Source organism: Myodes glareolus, chromosome 6 (assembly GCF_982192425.1).
Source record: "Myodes glareolus chromosome 6, mMyoGla1.1, whole genome shotgun sequence".
NCBI lineage: Eukaryota > Metazoa > Chordata > Mammalia > Rodentia > Cricetidae > Myodes > Myodes glareolus.
Genome location: NC_142031.1, coordinates 110,663,251 through 110,688,150, shown reverse-complemented (window position 1 = coordinate 110,688,150; position 24,900 = coordinate 110,663,251). Strand labels below are relative to the sequence as shown.

The 24,900-nt window shown below is 46.1% G+C and overlaps 1 protein-coding gene across 6 annotated transcripts in view; it reads right to left on the bottom strand.

Annotated features, from left to right (window-relative positions):
- The window catches only part of Osbpl3 (oxysterol binding protein like 3), a 173,661-nt gene extending 149,566 nt beyond the window's left edge, over nucleotides 1-24,095 (bottom strand). For 3 of the 6 annotated variants that reach the window (XM_048440320.3, XM_048440326.3, XM_048440324.3), the window contains exon 1: nucleotides 23,649-24,095. The gene's annotated coding sequence lies outside the window, so the exon portion shown is untranslated. Of the gene's footprint in view, nucleotides 1-19,688; nucleotides 19,824-23,648 lie in introns of all 6 variants that reach the window. The other 3 variants (XM_048440327.3, XM_048440329.3, XM_048440321.3) reach the window with 2 other exon arrangements.
- Between the last annotated feature and the right edge of the window lie 805 nt (nucleotides 24,096-24,900).

The window sequence follows — 24,900 nt, the reverse complement described above, 5'->3', positions numbered from 1 at the left end:
TCCTGCATCCTGCCTTCCTCAGGAGCTGAGGGCACATATCCTGAGGGCTTATCAGATAGATGTTCCTGCATCCTCCCTTCCTCAGTTGCCTAGGGCACACATTTCCTGAGTGCTTACGAGAAGCCCTGCATTCTCCCTTCCTAGGATGCCGAGGGCACATCTCCTGAGCCTCATTTCAGCATTATCCCACCCCCACCCCAGCCTCCTTACGGCCTCACACATGCCCCCGAGCCTGCTGAGATCAGGACTGTCTCCTTCACCTCTGCATCCTCCACCAGGTCCAGCATTCTTACTCCAGTGCGGGATGGAAGATTTGTAGAAAGAATGAATCGATAATTGTATATATGTTCATTTTTAAAGTTTTTTTTTTAATTTTTGTTTGCCACATGAAACATGAGGAAACCAAAAGATATCAGATCCCTGGAGGTAGAGGTAACAGGCATTTGTGATCCACCTGATAAAGGTGCTGAGACCGATCTCAGGTCCTCTGGAAGAACAGTAAACGCTCTTAATTCCCGAGCCATCTCTCCATCCCTCATGTATATGTGCTCTTACATACCCCAAACAACATCACAAATCTACTGATGAGAAAACTAGGATTGAGCTCCAGAGACCCATGAGCCTAGAAGTGCACACCACGACTCCGTAGACACGGCAAATCTCACCTCTGAGTCTGTTGTTGTCGTTCTGGCTGGGATTTAAACGACTAAAAAGCACAGCTGAGATTAAAATATTTCTTAAACCACTGTACTCAGGCTCAGTAATTCTCAAAAAGACCACCAATATCTTTACTAAAGCAAGGTTGGGCAAAGCAAAAATCACAAGCTATTGTTAAACAGCGACTAGACTGGCTGAGAAGAAAACAGACAGACAGTAAGCAACCATGGACGCCGGGCCACGGAAACACTCAGGTGCTATTGGAGGAAATGTCACCAGCACAACCACCTGTGAGCCGTGTTTGGAGGAACACAGGTGAACCTGTGGCTAACAACTATTTCTAGGTATGTGCTTGTGTAGCCACCAAAGCAATGTACAGGAACACTCACAGCAGCGCTAATCAGCAACGCCCCCCCCCCCGCTCCAGGCGTGGGGCACCCTACTTTTACCAGTGATAGAATGGACACATTTTCACATAATCAGACAATTCTAACAGCATCAAGAACGAACAACAAGGGCACACGGAGACAGAAGTGAGTCTAGAATGGATCCAGTTTCCCTCCCTGTTGCAAGAGCAAGCAGAGCCGGTCTGACGGTGCCATAGCTCTGTGGGACAGGAGCGGGGTTTCTGAAGCGTGGATGATGTTCTGTTTCTCCGTCTGGATGCTGGTCACAGAGATGCCACCAGTTTGAGAAGGTTCGGTCAGCCCTACATTAAGTTTTTTATACTTTTCTGCATGGATTGTTACAATTCAGTGAAAACTTTAGCTAAAAATAAAGGCAAATGGGATAACCCTCTAGACAAGAGAATATATTCTCTTCGAAATGCCTTTCATGAATAAATGCTTTTTAAACACTGTGGTGACTGTCACCCACTTGCTCACACTGGTTTGACCCTTCCAGAGACTACTGTCAAGAGATGTCACACAAAACAATTTTCTACTTCTGAAAAAAAAAAAAAAAGCGGGAGTCACAAATAACATTCTTTTTTTTTTTTTTTTTTTTTTTTTTTTTATTAAGGAGCAAGATGACCAAAGGAGGTGGGCTATAAAGGCAAGGGTGACAGAAAAAGATGAAAAGAAAACACTGTCCTTAAAATGGTCCTCAAAGAGCTTTACTCTTAGAGGCATCTTCTGCTGAACTACTGTGAAAAAAAAAAAATCAACTGTTTTTCCCAGCGCAGATATGTGCCCCCGCACCCAGCTTTCCCCCAACATTGTTTTAAAACACTGCACAACAGACAGAGAAAGCAAAAATGTGAACCACGGGAGTGGTAATTATCGGCGAACGCAGGTGTCTGAGCAGAGGGAACGGAGGGGAGTGAAACAAACCCTTCCGCCTCATTAGGTTTCTAAAAATATTCCCAAAATACAAAAGCATGGGTGCTGTACAGATGAATGAGAAATTTAATCAAAGGAGTTTTTGTGAATCTTGACCACAGCACAGATGATTCAATGATTTTGAAGATTAAAAAAAAAGAAAGAAAGAAACAAAAAAAAAAGTTATGTTATGAACCAGGCCAGAGAAACTGAACCAAACAAAAGCAGTTCACAGCGAGAGCAAGGACAGATTTTTAAAATATACATTGTTCATACTTAGCCAGGAAATACATAAATAACAGGCGCTCTGGAACCATGAACAGACCCAAAGGCTTCTCTTCTGAACTAGGTGTTAATTCATGTTGAATTTGATTCCCACGGGACTCAGGAGGGAAGAAATGAACAGAGCATGGGCAACCAGGCAAACGCCAGAAGGAGGTGCCCCTCCATCGCCTACTGTACTGAGGTGGCCAGCCTAGGACTAACTGGATCCGCACAGGACTCCTGCCAGCTCCCATTGGTCAGTGGACCGAACTCATTTTCATGGGTTGTCCCCAAGTAGGTGTTGCTCCAGCCAGAAGAGAGAGGACGCAGTCACGGTTTTAGTTACATCCCTAGATGTCTGTCACCTTGTCTCTGTCACTAAGAGTCAGTGAAATTTGCAGAGGGCAAGTAACCACAAGGAAAAGCCAAGTATTCAAACAGTCAAACTTACGTTACTTTAAAAGCTGGAACTAATAGTTCTTAATTTGTGTAAGTTTTTAATCTAATGATCTATACTAAGTATGCTATGGAAAGAAAGGAGGACAGTCAAAGTTATATTTCTTTACCCATTAGTAAAGCATCTATCCTAATAGTGGCCAAAATCAATCAGAAATGGCCCACCAACTCCTTCCTTTGATGCCTGCACCTCCGTCTTTTGTGATTCATAGCACACATATGAGCCTGGGCTGGCCAGTGACTCCCCTGAGAATTCTCATCCCAGTAAGTGATCTGGATTGGGTCCAGGACCCAGGCAACAATCAACAGCTCACAAATAAGTGTGGATCCAACCGTTGCTCCCCATGCAGGACTGCTAAGAGGCACTCCCCTGGAGGGAGCCTGCCTGAGAGCAAACCCAGATGAAAACTCTGGCAGTCTGTGGCCAAAAACAGGGCGGCAGAGCTCAGTCAGCCCGAGCCTTCTCTACCTGAAGCGGAGCCTACTGTAAATGTTCTAGCAACAGAAACCAAAAGCTTTTGTTATTGATCCTAAATGAAGTCTTTCGTTTACAAACAAATGGCCTCTGACATTACTGCTTCCTCATTCCTTTCAAAACTTTTAAAGCATCAGTTCTTCATCCAGATAGCCCACCCTTGATTATAAACATAAATAATAAAAATAAAACAGACAGAAGTCTTTTGAAATGGAATACTCTGAAAAATCAATATCAAATAAGCTCGTCCTGTGTTAGCCTCTGAATCTAAAGAGTTTTCCGGAGGGCTGGATTATTTCCTCACTCAGAGAGATAGCTCAGCGGTTAAGAACACTGGCTGCTCTCCCAGAGGACCTGTGTTCAAGTCCCAGCCCCCACATGGCAGCTCACAACTGTCTGTAACTCCAGTTCCAGGGAGCCTGACTCCCTTTCCTGGCCTCTGTCAGGCTCTTAATTAAGTGGTGCACAGATATACTTTCAGGCAAGACACACATAAAGTTTAAAATTTTATAAAGGAAAACATCCTTGGTATGGGTGAATATTCATGCCTGGTTCTATTACCAAGTTGCTTCGGGTTTGGGAACCCAAAAGTCTACCTCCTCGGTTCAGCAATGGTGGCTATCGGAAGTTCGCTGGATGAAGACTGCGGGCTCTGCTGACTGCATTCACTTCTCTCTTGAAGTTACCGTCTTTGGTGGGAAAGAGATGTGCTCACAAGAATGCACTGGAATCTGAAGCACCTCTTTGGCCCATCTCCCCACGGAACCTGGCCAGTCGTGGGCAAGCCTGCTGCAAGTGCTGTGCCTCTGTGCTCAGAGTCTGTGTGTTTGCAGCGCGTCCATGTTACAAAAGCCTCTGCAGGCTAGAGAGCACAGATTTGTATCAGCAGCCTCCGCTCAGCTCAGAACATGCCAGCACCACCTCTGTCTCTGCTGACCCTGCCCTGGGCACACGTGTGACTGCACCTCTGTCTCTGCTGACCCTGCCCTGGGCACATGTGTGACCGCACCTCTGTCTCTGCCAACCCTGCCATGGGCATACGTGTGACCGCACCTCTGTCTCTGCTGACCCTGCCCTGGGCACACGCAGGAGAGTTCCTATCTGATTGGCTCACACAATGACCTGAGTGGGGTGGGCTATGCTGAACCTGAACCACAGTGAAAACGTTGGCCAACACTCAGTTATACATAGGGCATGGGACTGGACGTCGAGTCCAGGTAGTTCTGGCTACCTGGGAATGTCTTGGATAAGCCACCTCTTCTTTCAGAGAACCAGTTTTCTTCTCTTAACATGGGGATGGGGACAAACAGATCGGTGATTGTCACCGTAGGTCAGGATCCGGGGGGTAGGTGGTAAAGTCGACGTGATGAACCAGGACCAACTTTACAGGCAGATGTCGCTGGGGCAGAGACAGAGAGCACACAGGTGACCCTAGAGCACCTTGAATCACCAGAAAGGACAGCAATAAGGAAAGTCACGTGATAGACTTACATCCAAGACAAATGGGAGCCAGTTGACGAAATCCCTCTTGCCTGGAACCTAGAAACAACAAACCCAGCGCTCCTGGATTATAACCTCAAGGAGAAAATTGACTCCCATGTGTCCCCACTGATGTGTATGTAGTACGTACTGAGTGATGGAATAAGAAAGCAAACAGGAAAGAGAAGTCTTCCATACAGACAAATGCCAGGACATTGTGCCAGATCCTCCACCCTCTAGGAAGCACCACAGGTCTCTGCTGCCTCGGGATGCACCAGACACAGAAGTGCAAGTCATGGTAGCACGTAACCTCCACAGGGCCACATGAGAAAGCCACTTGCCCTCTGTGAGCCTTCATCCTCAAACACGTAAGCATCACCCAAACCACTGGCAGCCATTCTGTGAAACATGGGCCTCTCAAAGCTTGGAGGGTGGGTGGTGGGAGATGTTTGGTTATGAAAACAGAGCCTTTGTGTGTGTGGATCTTTTTGAAAGGATTTCCAAGAGTAGATTCTCGGGCTTGTCCTTCCACAGTGTGAGGGTGCAGTGAGGCCACATCAGGCAGCATCTTGATCCTGGGTATCCTGGCCTCCCAAAATTATACAGGGATAAACCTCTCCTCTTTATAAATAAGCTAATCTCTGTGTGTATTCCTTGTACATGTTTGTATGCATATATACAGACGTGTGTGTGCACACATGTGTACAGCTCAGAGTGATAACAGACGGCTTCCTCTGTTTGATCTCCATCTTAGTTTTCGAGACAAGGTATCTCACTGGGCATGGAGTTTTTGGATTCAGCTAGGATGGATGACCAATAAGTCCCAGAGATCTGCCTGTCTCTCCTCTGAAGCTCTGAGGCTACAGGCATGTATCACTGCACACAGTTTTCACAAAGGTAAACACCTATATAAAATTTAAAGTAACAAAATAGAAAAATGGCCTAAGGATTTTCCAGTTACACCAGCACCAAACACACTAAGACAGCTGAGAACTGTATCAGCCAAGAGGAGCCCAGCCCGGGAGACACAGCAATTTAATGCAAATGGAAGCCTGGTAGGAACGTGAGAACTGCCCAGGACACTTTCCGTATTACCATGACAGCACCAGCTCACTGTTGGATAAATGGAGTGCGCTAACATTCATATCTTACCACCCAGAGAGACGTGGTTGGGGCAGGTAAGAACTCTCTGCACTGTGGCCACAGCTTTTCTGTTGTTCGTAACGCTTCTAACGTTAAAAGTGATTTTCTGGTGTCGGAAGAGTATGAGTGACGCATGCAAACATGGGTAAGAGCTGCATGTTTGCAGAGCAAGCCAGTTCCAAGTCTTCCCAGGCTGATGGGCTGTGTGGAAGGAAGGACAAAGTCCACACCCCAAATCTCAGCACAGTCATTCACCCCCAGGGTGAGTCATTCATCTGTCCTCAGGCCAAATTTCCTCACCTGTTCCACGAAGTCAATACCCATCCTGTCTCAGGGTTATTTTATTGTGAATAGCTGTGTGTCTTAATTAGTTTTTATTACCATGATATAACACCACCCAAAAGCTACTCAGGAAGGAAGGAGTTCATTTCGGCTTGCAGTTCCACATTCCATTCCCTTAGCAGAGGAAGTCAGGGCAGAAACTCAAAGCAGGAACCAACCCAGATGGAGGCAGGAGCTGATACAGAGATCATGGAAAAACCCTGCTCACTGGCTTGCTCCCCACGGCTTGCTCAGCCTGCTTTCTTACAGCATCCAGGAGCACGGGTCCAGGGGTGGCAGTGCCCTCAGTGTGTCTGGGTCCACCCAAATCACTCATCAATCAGGAAAATGCCCCACAGACTTGCCCACCGGCTGACCTGGTGGAGCATTTTCTCAGATGAGGTTATTTGTTCCTGAGTGCCTCCAGCCTGCGTCAAGTTGACATAGAACTAGCCAGCACACTGATGGCCAGAGGCAGCCCCTTTCTGACTGAATATGGAGGAGGAGTGAAGGGGGCGGGGGTGGGAGTATAAAGTAAAAATCAGAAAAGAAAAACTAGCCAACGCACAGTTAATTTAGGGATACTGGGAGGGGGGCACACAACACGACACAACTGTAAAGACTGAAAAGTTTCCTCAGTCCCTTGGCACATTTGCTCTCCAGCTCTTACATTCTTTCTGCCCCCTCTTTGGCAATGATCCCTGAGCCTTGGAGGGGTTGACTGTAGATGTCCACCCACAGCTAAGAAACAGGCTACCCTATTACAGTAACAGTCACCTCATCTCAGGAGCTTCCTCAGTGGTTAGGGGTTGAGCCTTTTCTTTAAGTCCTCTGTGAACATGGTTCCATCGGCCTCAGTGAACTGGCTTCAAACACAGCTTCTGTTCTGCCTAGTCCCCTCAATAGCATCTGTCCTCCTCCGTGGTCCTGTAGTTACTGACATTTATGGGGACCGCAGACAGAGATGGCCAAGCGTTCCTAGGGGCTCTGATAAGCCAGTCTGTCAGGGACTGATTTCCCTCATCCAGTCTCAGGTTATGCAGCCTTTGCCCCAAGGAGAGACGGGAAGTTACATGACTCGGTTTTCTGCCTCCCCAGCAGCCAGACTGATCCCATCCACTCCCACGTCCCAGACCTCACAAGCCGAGAGAGGCTCTGTCACTGTCAAGTCTCCCTAGATTCCAGCAGTTCAAGTGCTGAGTGTTTCCCGATCACACTAGGTTCCTGTCTTAGAACTGGTTAAAACCCCCATCTGCACATCAGATTACGGAATTTTCCTCTTTTTATTCGGTTGAAGGTTGGACTTGAGGGGCATCTTTAATGGCTTTTACTGCCTCTCTTTCATCCTTTTCTTTATCTAATTCAGTTGCCAATGGGACGCTAACACAGAGGATACCAGCTACACCTCCCTTTCTTGTTGCACTTGGTCCTTTGTACAAACAAGTTCCTGCTCGGCTGCCATCTCAGCCCTCAGGGGCACTGCTTACACACAACAGAGGCCAGGCAACCTCTGCCGCTGCCTCCCTAGCTGCCTCCCTACCGTCTCAAAGACCATAAAACGTCCTCTAGATGTTTAACTGTTTTCAGAGCATCTCCCTATTCACATGGGTGGACCCCACGACCCAGCAGGAATGCCACCGCATATCACACAGACAAAGACGGCCATCCTGGGATTCCTCCCACAGACCCTCCTAATCCTGATGGCTCCGCCTTAGTTAAAAGTCTCACTACCCATAGCCAGAACGATGCAATCGCTGTCTTAGCACACAGGCACAGGAACACACACCATACAGGAGATGACAACTGTATTGGCACTTCCTCTGCGGGCACTCCCACTTGGGGCTTCTCGGCCTCAGTAACAAGTAATCTTGTTTCGGTACCTCTCTATCCTCATCCAGGACCAGACACTCACTCCTCCCCAGCTCATCTTTGGTCCGATCTGGCCCCTATTCAGGCGCCAATTATGGTTCCTGCCCCACTAAATCCGAAAGCCAGAGGCGGGGACTATTGTTTGACAGAGCTTTTCCTGGGGAGACACAACACACATCTGCTCCTCCCAAAGAGGAATCCCACAACAGACCAAAGTCTAACCTGGTGAACTGATGAGTTTTATTGGGGTTACTCACAGGAGCAGAAATGACTCAAAGACGGCTGCGTCACCAAGGCCCATCCCAGTATGGGTGACAGTTCATAAGAGCTGGGAAGCCTGGAACCCACAGCACAGCCCGCAGGCAGCTCGACAGATTGGAATGTCCCTTCCAAGCGACTCTGCTCTAAACTTCCTCCAGGCAGCTGGTCTGGTCTCAGGGTCTTCTTTGCATCTCAGCTCCATTTCTGTCTGAGAGGGACTCCCAGCTTTAACTGCTTACTCTGGCAGGGAGGGGCCTAGGGAATCCAGTCAGCTTCAGGGACTTCCTGAAGCTGGTTGAGTCGTTCACAACTTAAGGAGCTTGCTGCAGGACAAGGTTTCAATCTCAGAGGAAACCGTTACACAACAGAGCCCCACAATCGATATTTGAATTAGGCATTCCAGTATTATTGGGACTTAGAAGCATTGTACCCACGAAACCGGTTCCTAGCTGCATGCTCCCTTCCTCTGGCTGGGTTCTTTGCCCGATTTATAGACACCAGGCTCTTGTTGCCTACAGCTCTTTCACACAGTTGGCTAAGGAGAAGCAGTGCTCAGTACCTACTGGGATGTGGGCGGGACCATGACTTGGTAAACCTCAGTGGATGTTAATCAGGCACAGTAAGAACCAGGACCTCACCTCCTGGAGCATGGATAGCCTGGGACACCCTGGCAGGGAAGGAGAGTCTCAGCATCTGTTGCAGCCCCACATCATATTTTACAGAGGAAATTCAAATTCTCTTCTCATCCCAGCATCTATAAACCAAAGTGTTGTCTGTGGATTAGAAAAGGCAGCTATCTTAGGCAAGCCTCCACCTACATCTTATCTGCATTATAAAAATAAGTCCAGCAGATGCTAGAGAAGCAAAGAGGTTCCAGGGCCCTAATCAAGGACCACAATATGCAGAACTGAAAGTAACAAACCTCAATGCTCCTTCCTTTAGCCCTAGGACCAAAGACTAGAAAAACAGGAATTTCCAGTCAGAAGTAGGCTATCTTTAGTTTTGTACCAAGAAGTCCTTGCACACAGTCCTTTTTCTGAATCTTGTTTCGGCTACAATCTTGAGGCTTTCTCTCTGACCCCTTATTACTGGTATGACTCCTTAATGGCACATGTACACACTGAAGATCACACTGGGATATGGAGCCTAGGTGGGCCAGGGTTTACACTATGTGCGTGTGAAAGCTTCTAAGATGAAAGAGTCCCCCTCTCCTAAGGACAGAGGCAGTGGGCATCTGCAGAGGTGAATACAGCTTAATTTACCCTACACAGTTCGTAAACAAACCACACACAGAAACCTGTCAACAAATCGCCATTCATCAAACTTTGCTTATTCCCATGTGGAATGTTCCAGAGAAAAAGTCTCCCTTCCATAAGTTACTCTCAGATACAAAGACAAATAAATAGACTGCCACATAGGCAGATAAAGCTTCCATCAAACACCATGTGACTGGCTGAGTGTGCCGGCGAACATCTTTAATTCCAGCACATAGAAGGCAAGGGCAGATGGATCTCTGTGATTTATAGGACCAGCCTGATTTATAGGGTCATAATGAGTTCCAGGCCAGCCCAGGTTACTTAGTGAGACCCCGTCTCAAACAAACAACACAACATCAAGAGACAGGATTTGTCCAAGCCCAAAGATCTTCACTAACCCCACATCAGACAGAGGCCTGATCTCCAAAATATATAAAGAACTCAAGAAATTGGACACCAAAAGATCACATAATCCAATAAAAAAAAAATGGAGTACAGACCTAAACAGAGAACTTTCATCAGAGGAATCTAAAATGGCTGAAAGACACTTAAGGAAATGCTCAACATCCTTAGTCATCAGAGAAATGCAAATCAAAACAACTCTGAGATTCCATCTTACACCTGTAAGAATGGCCAAGATCAAAAACACTGATGACAACTTAGGCTGGAGAGGTTGTGGGGAAAAGGGAACACTTCTGCATTGCTGGTGGGAATGCAAGCTGGTACAACCCCTTTAGATGTCAATGTGGCAATTTCTAGAAAATTAGGAAACAGCCTTCCTCAAGATCCAGTAATGCCACTTTTGGGTATATATCCAAAGGATGCTCAATAATGCCACAAGGACATGTGCTCAACTATGTTCATTGCAGCTTTGTTTGTCACAGCCAGAACCTGGAAACAACCTAAATGCCCCTCGACCAAAGAATGGATAAGGAAAATGTGGTACAATTGCACAATGGAGTACTACACAGCAGAAAAAAATAACAACAGCTTGAATTTTGCAGGAAAATGGATGGAGCTAGAAAACATTATTTTGAGTGAGATAACCCAGACCCAGAAAGACAATTATCACATGTACTCACTCATAGGTGGTTTTTAAACATAAAGCAAAGAAAGCCAGCCTACAAACCACAATCCCAGAGAACTTAGACAACAATGCAGACACTGAGAGACTTACATAGATGTAATCTACATGGGAAGTAGAAAGTAGAAAAAGACAAGATCTCCTGAGTAAATTGGGAGCATGGGGACCTTGGGGGAGGATTGAAGGGGAGGGGAAAGGCAGGGAGGGGAGCAGAGAAAATGTAGAGCTCAATAAATATCAATAAAAAGAGAAAAAGAAAAAGAAAAGATTTGTCCAAGCCATCCATTGTTCCATGGGCCATTGCATCATCTAGCTCACGTTTTATGATTTTTCTGCCTCCGACAGTCTCTCTTCCCCACAATGGACAGATGAAAAGTCCTGCAGAAATGTACTGTTTAACCTTTACATCTGACGGCCAGTCTTAAGGGTGAACACATAATCCCCTGTCCAGAGACATATGAAGCATCTCCAGTTGGCAGAAAACCCAGCCATGCACACCCTGGGGTTCCTTTCAATTCCTACCTTCCAGCTACAAAAGCTAACTCGCTGTCCGCTGTGGCTCATCGCTCTCTTCACCTGAAACGTCTTTTTCTCTCCTTATTTCCCGTTTTTGAAATTACACCCTGCTCTGAGGCCCCGCGCGATCAGCATCCACTCCAGCAGATCTGTCCTGTTTAGAATTACTCTCCTCGACTCAAGGAGTTTCGTGGAAACGTAATCCATCTAGAAGGAGGCTAACAGGATTAAATGTGGTGATGCTGCTTCAGTAAATACAGACAGCTGCCTCTCCTTTTTTTAGGAGCAACTCCATAAAAGGAATGGCTATCATCACGCTGCTGTGCTTTATCCTTCCCCTACCCACCTTTGGTTCATCATTCCCAGGTACCATCACGCATCTCTCCTTTCTCTGCCTGAGGGTGTATAGGTTGGATGGCCCCTACCAACCCTCTCAGTTGTCATAATATCCGCTGAACTGCTGAGCCAGATACGATCACTGACTTTGCTGCGCTCTCTCTCTCAAGCTGCTACTGGACATTTCCATGCTGAAAAGGCCTCCAGCTAGGCATGATACAACCTGAAGCATCCTTTCCCCTAAGTGATAAAACCAAAAGCACCCTTTCCTCTAAGGGAGTTTCTCTCCTTTCCCTGACAGGAACTCGGCATCATAAACAACACAGACTGGTGGAACTGAGAGTCTGTAGGTACTTTCTGGTTACTTTGTATACTCATTTCAAAATAAGTAACCCATTTGCTTGTACTAAAATACAAAAGATACAATTTCAATCCCACCGCCATCTTCCCTGTTTCCTACTGCCCATTCCTGGGGGAACCTGGCATCAGCAACCTCTTGTGTATCCCTCAAAATATTTTATATTTGTACATACATAGGGAATAAAAGTAAATGTTTACCAAGCAGCTCTAACACCCTGACAGGCCAAGCTTGTTGATTTCCATGGGGTACCTACTCCCACCGTGACTGTCACACGCATCAGCACAAGTCATCAGTAAGGACCTGGGAGGAGACATACATGTCCTAGGGGCTGACTGGCCCATCAGCTTTGTGTATGTGCACATGTGTAAATGCATGTATACATATCTGCATCGAAACATATGAAATATACTACATAGGCATGTATTTTTACTCAATAGATAAGATGCAATCCCTTTGCTGGATAGTCTATGTATAACGCACATCTATGTATTCTACATGTTGCTTGTATCATAACTTAAGGGGAAGTCTTATGCTTTCATCAGTCCCACGAAATTCCCAGAATGGCAACTGCTAATTCAGAGAATGCAGATATTTGTGATTTTGACAGATCCTGGAACGGAGGCCAGTTCAAACTTCCACCCAGTATCTGAGTACCTATTTCCTCAGGTCCTCACCAGTACTACTGTGTTACGTGGCATGTAGAAACTTAGCATGTGGGAAAGAGTGCATTATTAAGGTCTTCATTTGCATCTTTTTTGTGACTGCAATTAAAGTTTTAGTATGTTTAGGAGTCATCTCTGTACTCTCACACGTTTTCCCTCCAGAGTAACTAGCCTTTCTCTTTCTATACTGATAAAAGCCCATTTGTGGAGAATAAAGTATTACTACTTCCCTAAACTTGTTTTTAGTGTCTTTTGACATAACTGGGAAGATTTGGCCTTGTGAAAATGATGTGCATTCGGATGGATCAGCCTTCTATTTGATAGCTTCTGGGTTTGTGTCATATCTGGGAAGGATTTTTTATCTCCATGAACTACTAAAGTGGGAATCTACCTCATTTTCCTAGTTGTTTTAATGTTAAATTTTTGCTTCATCTGGAACTTACTTTGGTAGAAGATAGAACATAGATTCCAGAACATAGATTACTGTTTTCCAAAAGAACCATCTTCGCCTTCTCTCTCAACCTCTACTACCAGCCCCTACCCCCAGGAACTATCATACGAATTTTAGAAGTATTTTGCTAACATTTCTTCACTCTTCTTCTCTTGTGACCACCATGTATCTTTGGTCCCAGCCTCTGACCTCTACCAGAACCAAATGCTTTCCTCCAACACAAAACATCCCCCCCCCCCCCCCGTAACTAGACACCATTGCTGTCTGTTCTTTGTGGTCATCAACACCTTAGATGGCAGCATGGGTCCTTCTTTAGTGACTCCCAAGTTTTCAGAAGAAACAAGACTGTTATGTCAACATATGCAAGAAACCAGCTTAAAACTGTTTTGAACCTGTGAGAACAAAACCAAGTAGGCTTCCTCATTAGGCTTTCAAGACTTCAAAGGGTCTATGATGTTCATCTTCATTGTCGGCTTGGTTGGATTGGGAGTCCCTTAGGGGACATACTTCTTTTTATTATGACATACTTTTTATTGTTTTTATTGAGCTATATATTTTTCTCTGTTCCTGCTCCCTTCCCTTCTCCTCTCTCCTTCTACCCTTTCCCAGATTCCCCATGCTCCCAATTTACTCAGGAGAGCTTGTCTTTTTCTATGTCTCATGTAGATTAGATCCACGTTTATGCCTCTCTTAGGGTCCTCTTTGTTGTCTAGGTTCTCTGGGATTGTGAATCGTAGACTGGGTTTTGTTTTGTTTTGTTTTGTTTGCTTTATGTCTAAAAGCTACTTATGAGTGAGTAGATATATTTGTCTTTCTGGGTCTGGGTTACCTCACTTAATATGATATCTTGTAGGGCCCTGTATTCCCTGTTCCTCAAGGCCAAAGCACAGGATGCAAGAATTGTTTACGCTAACCAGCTTAACTTCCCCTGCTCATTCTGCCAGCTGGAGGGAATTAGTTCAAAGCCTTGTTTCTGTCATTGCTATGATAATTTCACCTGCGGTCAACACCCCTCCTTGGAGGGGGCTCTCGTCCTCTTGCCTCCAAGTATATAAGCCTAGGTGTGCTGAATAAAGTTGACATTTACCCTTTGGGCAAATGATCTGGTCTCTCTGTGTATGTCTGTTTAACTCCTAGGATATTGATTCAGACTCGTGGTCCGGTACAGGAAGCGCGCCCTGTATCGGGTGTGGGGATTCACAGAAAAGCGCGGGACAATATCTTCTATATTCATCCATTTGTCCACAAATTTCAAGATGTCATTTTTTTTTCTGCTGTGTGGTACTCCATTGTGTAAATGGAACACATTTTCCTTTCCATTCTTCAGTCGAGGAGCATTTAGGTTGTTTCCAGGTTCTGGCTATGACAAACAATGCTGCTATGTACATACTTGAGCACATGTCCTTGTGGTATGATTGAGCATCCTTTGAGTATATACCAAAAGTGACATTGCTGGGTCTTGAGGTTAAGTTGTTTCCTAATTTTCTGAGAAATCGCCATACTGAAATCCAAAGTGGCTGAACCAGTTTGCACTCCCACCAGCAATGGAAGAGTGTTCCCTTTACCCCACAACCTCTCCAGCATAAGTTGTCTTTAGTGATTTTTTATCTTGGCCATTCTTACAGGTGTAAGATGGAATTTGAGTTGTTTTGATTTGCATTTCTCTGATAGCTAAGAATGTTGAACATTTCCTTAAGTGTCTTTCAGCCATTTTAGATTCCTCTGTTGAGAGTTCTCTGTTTAGATCTGTACCCCATTTTTTTTATTGGATTATGTGATCTTTTGGTGTCCAATTTCTTGAGTTCTTTGTATATTTTGGAGATCAGCTCTGTCTGATGTGGGGTTGGTGAAGACCTTTTCCTATTCTGTAGGCTGCTGTCTTGTCTTGTTGACTGTGTCCTTTGCTTTACAGAAGCTTCTCAGTTTCAGGAGAACACAATACTTCTGACTGTCTGTGAGGGCATTTCTAGAGAGGTCTGACTGAGAACAGAAAGACCTAGCCTAAATGTGGGAAACACTATCTTATGGACTGGGATCCAGAATAAATAAAAAGGAAAACATGAGCTAAGCACCAGCATCTACCCCTCTCTGCCTCCTGACTGTTGCTACGCGACCAGCACACTTCCACAGCAATGCCTTCCCCAGGGCGGTGGACTATACTCCTAAACCATCAGCCAAAACAAACCCTTCCTACCTTAACTTCCTTCTGGCCAGGGCTTGCGTCACAGCAATGAGAAAAGTAACTAACACAGACCCGGAACTCAGCTCAGACCCTGGACAAATGAGCTACACTTGAATGAGAGCCAGCAGCTGGTTTTACGCTCCTGTAAGGGCTGCATCAGCCGCTAGGTCGTTAGACCATGTTCAAACTCAGTTACAAAGGTTACAGAACCTCAACTTTGGACTCAATCCCCACTAGCAAGTAAACAAATCCACGTGCAGCATCAGAGAGAGAAACTCTAAGCCTGCTCACTACTTCCATGTTGCCTCCTGCAACCTGAAAGACACAAAAGGGCAGGACTTTGCGCATCTTCTGCTCCCAGGAGGATTTCCCAGCCACGGTCTCTTTTCTCTTCCTCGTTCAGATCTTTGCAGCCTGAATCATGACCTACAGGAAAATAGAACTTTTCTCCCCAGGGTCCCAATTAAATCCAGACTCTTTCCCTTTGAGCCACACATCACCATGGTAATTAATGAATTCTCTGTTTAATGTCTACATCCTCTTCTGGACTGTAAAGTCCTGAAGGTAGATTCTACCGCTAATTCCCCCCACCACATCCTGTTTCCAGTGCCGTGTCTGGTACTTGGAATGAAATTGACAAATGCTTATGAAATGAATGAACATAAAATCTTAACATCATGTTTTAACTCTAGAGAGGCACTTACGTCAAGTTTTATTGATACTGGTGAAATTAAAGTTACATAGGTTATTTAGTTTTTGCCTCTAAGCACTGAGGCTCATTTCCCACAACACTGATGATTCGGGAAGGAGAGTTTGTTTTAGAAGACTTAAACTTTAATTTAAATGTGTTATGAATATTAGAATATTTGACAGAAGCACAGGACACAGGATTGGAAATCTCTACTACACATGAGAGGAGAAATGTGGTGTTTTAACCAAAAAGAGGGGAGAATAAGATAACAAACTACAGATATTGACAGTCTGGTTCCCCATTAGGAACCACAGCAGCTGGACTTGAAGCTGCGATTTTCCGTTCATGGCCACTCTCGGCAGGGGGATGACTCCTGCAGGGGTGTTCATCCCGCCCACACCTCCTCCGAGAACTGAAAGCACCACCTCCCCTCTCATCCCACGAGTAGACAGGCAGCGACAGTTTCCATCCAAGCACATTTTGTAGGAAGGAAACCAATTTCCCGCCTTTAAATCTGCATGCTATTATCCTCTAACATCATAGTCTGCTCTTTCTCGGTAGGGGCCATTAGACAGCAGGTCCGGGAAAAATCAACTCGGGAGAATAAATCATGTGATCAGAAACTGTAATATCACCAATCGTGTGCTTATGTCCTTCCAAAATAAAGAAAATAGCTCATCAACTTCAAAGGAATCTGGCAAATATCCAAAGAAGCAAGTCTAGCCTCTCAGGCTGCTAATCCATGCTCTGTGAAAGAATTCTCAAATTTTCGCCTGAGAGTAGAAGGTCAGACTGCATGCTAGAGGCCTCTGCAAAGCCCCTGGAAATGAATCTGTAATCCCCAAATTTTCCAAAAGGAGGGGTTTTTACAAACATATTCCATTCTATGTTTTTTTAAAACTTCAGATATCTCTGGTTTTTCCTTATTGCTATATTAATATATATGTTCAAACATAAAATATGCATAGCTGTATTGTGCGAAAGACTACATATGAGCTTTATATGTAATTTTAACTTAAGTCATCAATTAAAAGAACAAAAAGAAATGGATGAGATAATTTTTGAATCTACGTCCTAATATGTCTGGAATATTACCACTTCACATGTAAGCAATAAAAATATTTCTGAGATATTTTTTGCATTCTTTCATACTCAGTCCTCGGAATTCAGCATGCATTTTAAACACACAGCATTCCTTGGTAAGGAATAGCCACAACTTAAGTACCCAGTAGTCGCATATGACCAATGGCTGCCCAGTGGACAGTGCAGACACAAAGCCCACCCCCAGAAACACAGCGCCCAGCTTCAGTAGCCGTCAACCACTCGCTAGCCACCTCATTTTCTCTACACTTCCTCCCGACCCAAATGCTAAGGCTCATAGTATGAATCCATGTACACATCTCCGTGATTAGCTCTCTCTCTTAACCATTGGCCATTCAAGTTGTTGTCTAAAACTCAAGCTGAGGTTTGTAAGTGGTGGAGCATGTGTTCGTACCCCAGTGGCAGTACCCCAAAGGTCCTGGGTGAGGTCCCCAGCACCACAGGAGGAAATCAAGATACTCTGAAGACCCCAACATGACAGTTTCAGTAAAATACTTTATCATCCGGATGCTTCTCCACATCTATCTCATATTACACAGGGTAGCACCAAGACACAAAGGGCATCGCCACTGAGTTACTAGACGGTCTGGAACTCACCAAAATCTGCCTGCCGCTACCTCCTGAGCACTGGGATTAAAGGTATTATGCCTAACTTCAATATGGTATGTTTAAGCAGTGAGGGGGGAAAAAACAAGAAGTACTGATTCCTGGCATCCCAGGGATGAACCTTGAAAACAAAACCCTGGATGAAAGTAGTCAGACACAAAAGGTCACAGGTTGTGTGTCTTCCATTACAGAACAGGAGAGTCCACACAGATACAAAACAGGGGTAATAAAGTGTCCTAAAATTAGTGATGGTGATGGTCGCACAACTATGTGCATATACTAAGAACCAGTAGTAGTACATTGTGTACCTTAAATGGATGAATTGCATGATAAATGATTTATGGTTGTACGATACATGATTTCTTAGTTAGCATTTCTATTGCTGTAAAGAGACACCATGGCAACCCTTATAAAGAAAACACATTTAATTGGGGCTAGCTTACAGCTCAGAGGTTTAGTCCATTTTTGTCATGGTGCCACGCAGGCAGGCATGGTGGTGAAGAAAAAGCTGAGAGTTCTACATCTTGATCGTCAGGAAGCAAGAAGAGAGAGACACTGGGCCTGGCTTGAGATTCTGAAACCTCAAAGCCCACTCCCAGAGACACTTCCTCCAAACAAAGCCATATCTACTCCAATGAGACCACACCTAACGGTGCCACTCTGAACCCAAGAGGGTCATTTTTATTCAAACCACCACACACGAAATATGTCTCCACTGTGGTTGTTTTAAAAAGTAGTGGCCAAATAGGCTACATACATACAATGCATTTATACTATATTATCCAGATGTAAATATGCTTCATACATACAGTGCGTTTATACTATATTATCCAGATGTAAATATGCTTCATACATACAGTGCGTTTTTACTATATTATCCAGATGTGATACAAAAAGACAAAACTGCAGCAATAAACTCCAGCCACCAACTCTCCTCCCTCCGAGTCACCTGATCCAGACACTTTAAGCAGAGAACGTTATTTGGGGGATCCCTGAATCATTGTAATTAAAGCCACATGAGAAACGGTGGCTTAGATCAAGACTTCAGACAAGTGACAAAGATTCATACGGCAGAATGGTAATGGCTATGGTGCATGATGAGAAGGTTCTCCAACTCCAAGAGAAAACTGTGCCTACACTGAAGCAGAGATCCATGACTAAGCATGAGGAGGGTGAACATATATGAGCAGGGATTCCTGTGATGAATAATACAAAAGATCCCTTTCCTGCGTGGCCCTAGTGGTGGGGTGCTGTCACTCAGTAGTGCAAGTGACGACTGGTGAGCTATAAGGTCGGACAGGAGCCGGACCTGATCCTGAGGGACCTCAGAAATATTAGTAGACTCTGAAATATTCATTGATAATGCAAAACAACTATAAAGTGTATATCTGTTATGTGTGTGAGTACATGCATGAGTGAGTGCCAGTTCAAGTGCATGTGAGCACATGCATATGGAAGCCCGGAGATAACCTGGGGTGTCATCCCTCAGGTGCTATCCCCTGCTTGCTTTCTTGATAGGGCCTCTCAGTTGGAGCTCAACAAGAAAGGTGGGCTACCCAGCAAGCCCCAGGATCCAATTGTCTCCGCCTCCCCAGAGCTAGAATTACAAGCACCAGCCACAGCACCCAATGTTCTGGGAATCAAACTGAGGTCCTTGTGGCTGCAAGGCAAGTGTTTTGTCATGTGAGTCATCTCACAGACCCTGTAATAGACTTTCAATAACAACAGCATTAGCACAGACATGAAAAATGGTGTATATCACATACATGGAATTTATCCTACAGTGTCTGTTATAGATAAGGATTTATGATCCCTCTGTGACCTTAAAGGGGGTGGTTCATGCAGGTGCTCCCAGGGATTTCACTAGCTGTTATGCTGCTTCAGCATAAACTCACAAAGGCATTAGAGTATTACAGATCAAACACTAGAAAATAGGACTGGGCAGGATGGCTCATGCCTGTAATCCCAGCACTTAGCAAGAAAATGAATAAGTTCAGCCTGGAGCCACATAACAACATTTTGAAAAACAAACAAAAAAAAAACCCTAGAAAACAAAATGACACATTCCAGCTGCTTTTTAAAAACATAATACAATGTAACCAAACATAATTGTATAATATTCTTTTTCAATTGAGTATTTTCTGTCATTAGGACACCAGATCCTTATGTCAAGAATAGAAACAAGAAGAATCACTCACCTTGCCTTCAAGACATTTAAAATCTGGGAAAGGGGGCTTGGGAGATGGCTCAGGTAGTAAAGTACTCGCTATGTGAACATGAAGTCATGAATTAGGATCCTCAGAACCCACAGCAACCTCAGCACCAAGAGAGACCTGCATGAACATACACAAACATGCCACACATGCACACAATAATTAATAATATAAATAAAGTCAAAAGTGGGCAATACAGTTAAATATAAAGACTGGGCCAGAAAGCAAAGGAACAGGAAAGCTAGGAGATATAAAAGGCCCAGAGTACCAAAAGGAAAGGAATCAACAACAAACTCAGTGATCAGAACTAGGAGCTCATTCACACTTTAAAAAAAAAAAAAATGTCTTGATAAGGCTAGTCGGGGTGGCATGGGCTTTGACCCCAGCATTCATCAGATAGAGGTAGGTGGAACACTACGAGTTTGAAGCCACCCTGGGCTACACAGAGTTCTAGGCCAGCCAAGAGATGCATAGTTAGACCCTATCTTGTTTCAGGTTTTGTCTTTTATGTGCTCTGACAGTTTGGGTTCACAGAGATTATGTTGCTGGAAGTAGTTTCTGAGCTGAGCCTTAAAATATCTAGGTTCTTCCAGAGCAAGGCAGTGAGAGAGAGCGCTGAAGGCATAGGCATGCATGGGCAAGACCAGACAGACGCTCTGGTGACAAGGTCCAGGTTGCCAACACACAGGTCAGGAATGCTGAAGCGAAAGCCAAGGCTGAACCTACCATCCCAAACCCTGAGTTAGCCTAGGGAGTCTACAGTAAGTGGGTAGATAAAGGGGGCTGGGGTTTGACTCTCGGTTCCAACATTTATTAGAAGCAAACTGAACTGAGCATTTCCTAGACTCCCTTGTCATTGAGGTATAACTCACCTGCTTTGATGTGACTTTTAAGATGGAGAGAGGTGATGCATGGCCAGCACCTCTGCATGACAGTACTCTCTGCATCCAAGCGCAAAGCTGCTTCTCTAATATTGCTCATAACTATAAAAGCCTTCCAAGAATTTTTAACACTACAATAATGACAGTTCTTCAAGAACCTGCTTCACTGTACATGGCAGACAGAAGAGAGGAAAGAAGATCACTTGTAAGGACGTGTTAGGGCAGAATGAAATCCCTGAACTAAGGCGCTGCAGGGACCTTACAAAGCCCAAGAGAGATATTCATACCAGGGTGGAGGGAGGCAGGAATGTGGTCTGAGCGGTTGTAACTGAGAGGGCAAAACAGAAGTTTCTAGAGAAGGCCAGAGAGCTGATGACTACGTGGGTTTAGACAGAATGGGGGTTTGCAGGAAACTGTACAGCTCTCAGTTATGAATGGGAAGCGTGTTCAGCTTTACAGATCCCACAGTCCCGGACGCCTCTCATCCCCCTCACTTTCAGGGGCATTCTAATCCACTCCTCCCTGGAGCTCTCCAAGTGGAAATGTCAATTAAGAAAAGGTAGTCCTGCCAAGAAGCTCATTATAAAAACAAATGATGGGTTATCCAGACCCTCATGCAGGGAGAAACATCACACGCCTGCCCTCTTCTTGGCCACTGGCCCCTTAGGAGGCAATCATATCTTCTCTTTTAGAATCTCTCCACACCCTCAGTTTCATGCAAGGGGTAGAAGAAGCAGAAATGCCTTTTGTTTTACAGAAAAGTCGCCGGAGCGCCTGCTGGACTGAGTGGTCTCTGCGTCTGGGAGGAAAGGAACTGCCCAACTTTCCAGCCCTTCCCGAGCAAGATGGACAGCATCGCGCCTCGAGCTCATTGACCACAGTGGGGAAGAGCAGTCTGATTTCTGTTTGGATCTGGTTGAAATGAAGATTTCCTTTCCTTCCCTATTAAAAGGCCCTGATCGACCAGGCCCACAAACCATACACTCACCCACAAAAATCAATGGCAGTGAGAGCCTGGACCATTCAGAAGTAGTGCACCTGGAGTGCCTGGTGCCGGCACCGCAATGCCTACAGCCCAGTCTCAGATAGCATTGGAGCATTTTACCAGTGAACTGCCTCCCTGGGTTAACACTGGTTAAATAGTGAGACAGGAAACATCAGAGTACAGTGGAAGGAGCTAAGGGTTTAGAGTCAGAAAGATAATGAGGCGCTCTGGGAGTTACTACTGACCCCAGGCAAATTCGTGAACTCCGCTGCAGTTTCCTTGGCTGGTGAAGCCTGTCAAGATGGTGAAGATTAGGACATAAAACGCCCTGTGCACTCTGGTAGTCTCTGGCCTATAACTATTTGTCATTACTGAAAACAGATCTCAGGGATAAGACAGCAACTCTTTTAGATGCGCAACATGTCCATTGGCTGTAAAAGTGGAAATCATATTTTCATCTCTTAGAAGTAACCCAACACAAGAGAAAAACAGGCTAGAACCATGGTACTAGAAGCATGTTTGCCTTGGGGCAAGTAGTTAACCCACTTGAGTCTCAATTTCCAGTTCCCTAAAAAATGTCTAGCTTGAATCAGGTTCGTAAAAGGCAGTTGCTAGCAAGCCTGATTGCTGGAGTTTGATCCCTGCCTCCCACCACACACACAGAGAGAGAAAGAGAGAAAGAGAGAGAGAGAGAGAGAGAGAGAGAGAGAGAACTCACTACTAAAGTCCTCTAACCACTAATCTGCACGCACACACAAATACATCTAAAAAGAGTGCCTTAAAAAACAATCTAGCCAATCAGACTACTGTTATGTTAATGAGGCATTCTATACAAAGCTCCCAGTCAACACCTCAATGGTTACTCGTGGGTGCTCAACAGCAGTAGCTGTTGCCAGTTATTAATTTTCCAAATAAGGAAAAAAGAGGAAAATCAACTGTGAAATGAACCTTCTCACAATCATGGGGAAGTTTACATTTACTCATTCCATAAACATGTATTGTGACCCTGCAGTGTAGTCGGCTGCGTTCTTAACCCTGAGGCCAGAATGAGGAACAGGACGAAGCCTTCACTTTCCAAGGACTTGCATGCATCCTAGTGGCAGAAGGAGGCAGGCAGTGGGAAACACAAGATCATCCCAGGCAGCTTTAAGTTCTGTGAAGAGCCCCAAACAGGACAACGTGGAGTTCATGGACAGGATGGACGTTTAGCTTGGACGCACAGCCGTCTGTCTGATGGTCCTAAGTAGCCAAAAAGAGGTCCTCTTTGTCGGACACTTTAAGTGTGGAATGTGGATGGCCAAAAGTCAGACCTATGCTTACCCATCTCTGAAATTCATCTTTGGCAGCTACAGTGTAAAATACAGTACCCAAATATCCTCATCCAGAAATCAGAAGCCTAGGACACTGTGACATCCAAGGGGACTCAAATGCCCCCAGACAAGGTGACAGACAACTTTACATCTCTCTCAGCCGCAACAGTCAGGAAGGCAGGCGCACGGCTGGTTCAGAAGTGTCTGAAGGACACAATGCAATGCCACGGGTGACGCCAGAGGCAGCAAACGCCCGCTTGGCTCCTAAAGCCCCAAGGGGAGAGTGTTTTCGGTTCCCAGTGCTGACACCGTGGAGCATCGCGACCTGGCTGGGGGAGACCAGAGAGAGAGGTGCCTGCACGGCCCGGTCCCAGCTCGCGGATGTGGTAAAGCCTCCCTCCTGGCCCAATTAAGCAGGTTTTCTGTGCCTCCCACCCCGGTACAACGACAGACTGTCCGGGACAACTCCACCGCACAGCATCCTCCTGCACCCGCACGCGCTCCTATGCTCCGCTCCTTCTCCCGGTCCATCCCGCTCGGGCTGTCACTCGAGGGGCACAGCTCCACGGTGAGCAACACCAGAGTGCTTCCTCCTAGAAAACTGGCGCCGACCCTGCAAGCGTCCTCTGAGTCTCAGGACTGCCCAGTGGACCGGGACTTCCCGGGAGCAGCACATACTCCGGACCCTAGACTGGCAGCGCGTGCCTGAACCTTCCCCGGGGCCTCCTTCACGTCCCAATCCCTGCCCGGTGGACGCCCTGCAGCTCACCTGAGCTTTCCGCAGCTGGGGACGCTGCTTGGTTCCCCGGTGGAGGTTTCAGACCGGGAAGGAGGCAAACCCTGCTTCTCCGGTCCCTGCAAGGCTCAGCCGACGGCAGTTCCAACACCAGCCGCAGGAGACTGGGGCGCCGAGCGCCACTCGCCGACAGATGGTGGGCGGAAACCCGCGCTGCTCACCGGCTCTCCTGGCGCGGGGGTTGCTGGTCCTCTGCCACTGGCCGGCGTGCGATCTCCCGGTACCAATTCTCAGTACTTTGCCCAGAACTTTAGGGCGCGCGCCGCGGGGTGATTAGCAGAAGAGCTGGAGCTAGGGGGAGGGAGCTAGGAGGAGGAGTCTGAGTCTTCCCTGGGGGCGGAGCAACATGGGGGGCGCAGCAGAGTGGCTTCCACTCCCACCAATCAGGAGTCATTCGGGGAAAGGTGGTGGGACGCTGCACTTGGAAGCTGCTGGCGGATTCCGTGACGCCACCCCGGGTTCAGGGCGTGTAGAGGAGCCGAGGGTGGTGGTGGGTGTGGCTGGGCGGGGCAGCAGCTCCCGGCAACCCTGGGCAGTGTGCGCCCAGCCGGCTCTCAGTAAATGTTTATTGAATGACTAGGAGGGAGGTAAGGTCCGCGCGGGAGGAGCTGCTTTAAGAAGATTCCAGGGGACTAACGTAGTCCAACAGGCAGGATCACGTGACCATTGAAAAGCGTGAGGTTAAATAAGAGAAATAAGTGGCGAGCCGAGGGGTGTAGGCACATGATGTCTAAGGAGAAGAATTGGTGTGGGAGACTAGGTTCCGACACTGGGGCGCAGCCTCCAGAAGCAGTTGGGTAGATTGATGCGGGTGCACAGTGAGGGCAGAAGAGTTATTTTGTTCTTCCAGTCCCCGTACAAAGTGCAATGTAGTTGGCGATTAAAACGGAGGAGCCTCTGGCTAGACGGCCAGACCCATCCGACTTCACGGCCCACTTGCTAGAATCCTGGCTTGGATGCCAGCCACTGATAATTAGAGGTCAATTTGCAGACCGCACATGAGTCCAGCGCCTCAGGTGGCGCGGTGGGCAGGGGATGATGAATGCCCGAAGCAGATGCGATCCTGCACCTGCGGTAAAGGCACACAAGGTTTCTGTCCTCTCAGAACCTACATTTTAGAAAGGAAGCAGACAATAAACCAAAGAAAGTATACATATATAAACAAGAAAACGTTGACGAACTGTTATCACTGAGACAGGGACACGCAGAACACTGGAAGGAGCGA